The sequence below is a fragment of the Pseudophryne corroboree genome, chromosome 4 (assembly GCF_028390025.1).
Source record: "Pseudophryne corroboree isolate aPseCor3 chromosome 4, aPseCor3.hap2, whole genome shotgun sequence".
Classification (NCBI taxonomy): Eukaryota; Metazoa; Chordata; class Amphibia; order Anura; family Myobatrachidae; genus Pseudophryne; species Pseudophryne corroboree.
The window spans coordinates 269,957,098-269,961,385 of record NC_086447.1 but is presented as its reverse complement, the minus strand read 5'-3'; the positions used below and the strand labels follow the sequence as shown (position 1 = coordinate 269,961,385).

Genomic DNA, 4,288 nt, shown 5'->3' with positions numbered 1-4,288 from the left:
ACTAAGCATTACATGTATCTTCAGGGACACCTGAAACATGAAAAATAAATAACTTAGGGCTGGCCTCAATTAGCTGTGGTAATTAATTGCAGGTTAATTGGTCTGCCGGGGCAATTCAATTACAGCTTGCGCTAAACTTTCAGGCAGAACTTAATGCAGATATCCTGAGGGAGACTCAAACAGAAATCCATGATAAGTGCACTTATCACTCAAACTCATATCCCTCTGTGTAGTTTTCTGGAAATCTACAGGTGTGTACACACGGTGAGATAAAACTACTATATAGTCAGTGTCGGACTGGAGCATGAAGGGCCCACCGGGGGTATGCAGTGGTAGGGGCCCATGATTAGAGGTGTGGCCAGCCTCCAAAGGGGGTGTGGCCAGCCACCACAGAGGTTTGGCTAACCATTATAGAGTACCTGGTCTGGATTCCTTGATAATTTGTATAGTAATTAATATTAGTACATGCATGATAATGTGCAAGATTAATGACAGCAATGTACTGTAGAGAATACATCATAATCCTGTGCAGTATAAGGTAACATATGTATAATATATATTTCAAGTTCACAGTTTAGAACCTGATCCCTTGAGGAGGAGGGCCCCCCAGGTAGAGGGGCCTACCGGTGGTTTCCCCTGTACCCCTGTGGGCCAGTCCGAGCCTGTATATAGTCAAAATGTTAAGGAAGGTGTTAGGCAGCTTGCGATACAGATTCGATCCCGATGCACGCTCCCATGGGGTCGGTATCGCAAGGCTAGATAGACTGTGCAGGCAAGTATTGTACTATCTAGTACAAAGTATAATCACTAAGTCAAAATCGTACATAGACAAAATAGAATATACCAATATCAAAATCTGTGCCTGATTCAGACCTGATCGGTGCTGTGCGTTTTCACACAGCAACGATCAGGTCTGAACTGCGCATGCGCCAGCGCCGCAGGCGTGCCCAGACATGGGCAGCGACGCGTAGCTCCCTGCCAGCGTGCAGGAGCTGTGCTGGCTGGAAGCTACTCCTGAAGTACAAAAGCATCACCGCTGTGCAATGCTTTTGTACTAGTGCGACGGGGTAGGGACTGATATGCGGGGCGGACTAGCCCTGTGCTGGGCGTCCCCCCCCCCGCATGTCAGTGTGACTGATCGTAGCTGTGTTAAATTTAGCACATCTACGATGAAGTCTGAATTAGCCCCTCTTTGCTATCTGGGCTCTTGGGGAGTTCAAGGAAAATTACATAGTGAAAATCGGGCATAGCAAGGATCTCACCGTGTGTACACACCTTTAGGGTTAACGTGAATAAGCGACTAATTAAATCCAGCCCTTAATCACTTGTGAGAATAAACTTAGTAGTTTTCTACTGTGGTAGACCACAGGAAATGAGATACTAACCAGAGGAGAATCACTAAGCCTGCCATACTTCAGCACCTATATACTTATGTTTATGGGCCTAATTCAGACCTGATCGCCGTTGTGCGATTTCGCATGACGGGCGATTATTGAACGACTGCGTATGCATATGGATCACAATGTGCAAGCGCAAGGCCAAACTGTGAAAGAATTGCACGGAAATTTTGGTTAATAGGAAGCAGACGTTTGGGGCTGGTAACTGTCTGTTTTCTGGGAGTGTCAGGAAAAACGCAGGCATTCCCAAGCATTTTCAGGGAGGGTGTGTGACATTAACTCTGGTTCTGATTAGCCTGACTCTATCGCACTGTAGGAGTAAGCCCTGGGCTATGCACATACTGCACAGGCTAACAGAATGGAAAAAACATTCGATGGTGAGTGTGATGCGAATGGATTTGCAGATGTCCGCAGTCTGGCAAAGTTTTCGCACGGCGTACTCATGCATTCGCACACTCGATGGCCATTGATGGTTACCATTGATGGATACCCTCAATAGTGTGAAACCATCTGGAAGATGGTCACCCCCTGCTTTAGTTTACCATGAACTGTAGATCAATCAGAGCTTGGGGGCGGGGCTTCATGGGTGTTGTGGGCGGAGATAGGCTCCATATCCCGACACCTTGGAAAAGGAAAAATTATGTATATTTGGTTGCTCTTTAACATCGATGGTGGGAAACCATCTGGTTCTCCCCCATCAATAGTAAAAGTAGTTACCATCAGTCAAAGACCATTGATGATTTCAATTGATCGATGGTCGACGGCCATCCCTATTCACAAGTGAAGCTGCCATCCAGAAAAGAAAGTAGACGCCCACTGGAGCCATCACAAAGTGTTCAGCAACTGCGTACACATACACATCATCCACACATGAAACATCAACTTCCTGAGTGAGTCTGGCAGACTGGCCGTGGCAGTGGTGACGCAGGTGCCATGTTTCTCTGCATACATGATCAAAGCTGAAGGCAGAAACATGCCCTCAAAACAGTCGTGACACGCCTGCCACTCTCCATTATTACATCAAACGATATCTTCCTGCCAATCACTGTGCAATAAATACTCCCTATGTGCGATTGTGGCGCATGCGCAGTCTGCTGGTGAGCACTCAGCTGTGTGAACAGCGGCACTGCGTACAAATCGGAATCAGGCCACTATTATAGTCTACTGGGCTTATGACTTTATTACATTTTGTTCTCCACAAACTGTGGTATTTTTTCTAACCAATAGCAGTTTCTCTGTAGCTGGCTGTTCCGTGCGAGCAATGCATCGCTCCTGCACTTATAATGAGCATTTTGTGTATAAGGAACAAAACGATCTGACAGTATTTTCAAAATAAAGTAATGATTTTAAGCCTAAGGGGGATTATAAAAAAATAAAACAGCGTGCAGTGTGTGAAAAGCTATTAGAAGTTCTAATTATCATCTGGACTAAAGTCTACTCTAATCCTGTCTATTTACCCCTTTGCTTGAATAAACACATTATGAAGTATACTTGAGTTCATTGCATTTGGTTGATAAGAAAGTATACAAGATATGTTTTGCTACATTAATTTCAGGTCATTGCATACACTGAATAGAATTGGTAGGAAGGAAAACAACTTTCTTGTCAAGAATCACCTTCATGGGGTGGTGACCAAATAACTATTTGTACATGGGATTAGTTCAGACTAGTGCAATGTGCAACTAATGCAAGGGGTGACTACAGGGCCGATGCAAGGTTTCTCGACACCCTAGGCAAAACTTCTGCCTACTGCCCCTTCCCCCTACCTGATCTTCAGGAGAAAGGCATACTGCTGCTCTCCCCCACCACGTCTGTTGTATGGCTGCTCTCTTCTCATTTCGCCAGTCTGTGTGGTCTCCTGCTGCCCCCCCCCCCCCCCCTCCCCCAACCCCACTCTTAAATTTCTTCTGTTCTATCCCCTCCACCATCTGTGTGCATAATATGGAGGAGAAAAAGAAAAAAAAAAGACTCTTTTGTGGGCGCACTCTTAACTTGAAATAATGTATGAGATATTGAAAGTAATTATAAAATAAGATTTAACTTTTATTTATATCGTAAAATAAATTTAGTCAGTGGTCACTAGGATAGAGTAACATTCAATTATTACAATAAAGTGAATAGCAAGTAAGATACTAATACTAACATGAAATGAACTGAGTAACAGTACAATCAATCACAATTGAATGCTAATATTAGCATAATAAATTCCGGCTGCCAGGGTCCTAAGGAAATGACCCTGGAAAAGTTTTTGAGTAAAAATAAGCTGCCAATGTGTGTTAGCCCCGCAACAATGAGTAATTTAAATATCTTGTGAAACTTTGAAATTCAAATGGTAAAATTGACAATACATCCAGCTTCCATGAGAAAAAGAGGGGGAGCAGTAGGAAATAAGATAGCAGGGTGAATCTGCTGTCAGTGTTAGACTCTGAGCGTAATAAACCAGTCTGTGCTCTACTATACCAAGTCTTCCTCAATGGTCGCCCACTTGAGTACTGACCCAGCCCAACACTGATTAGCTTCCAAGATCGGACGGTTTTGGGCGTTTCCAGTGCGGTATGATAGTAGAGAGAAATGAACGATAGCGGAAACTCTGGAATCACTGATGAGAGTTCACGAAACTGATAGTGCAAAGAGTTAGATGGATCTGCTGCCAATGTTAGACAGGGATAACCCTGAATCAGTGGTGAGAGTCCACGAAAGATAGATAAAGATTGAAAGAAAATTAGAAAAAAGAAAAGGACAATGTAAAGGCCCTATCAGACAATCAGGATTTAATGGGCAATAAGCACTTTGAATTGCTGATAACAATCACTGGAGTAAACTAGGCTGAACACACAGCTATACTGTTCATGACTAAATAGATCGCGGTGAAATACCTTGTAATATCTACA

The 4,288-nt window shown here is 43.7% G+C and overlaps 1 pseudogene; it reads right to left on the bottom strand.

The window, feature by feature from the left end:
- Positions 1–3,845: 3,845 nt before the first annotated feature.
- On the bottom strand, positions 3,846–3,964 carry LOC134911943 (5S ribosomal RNA; annotated as a pseudogene).
- Positions 3,965–4,288: the final 324 nt, after the last annotated feature.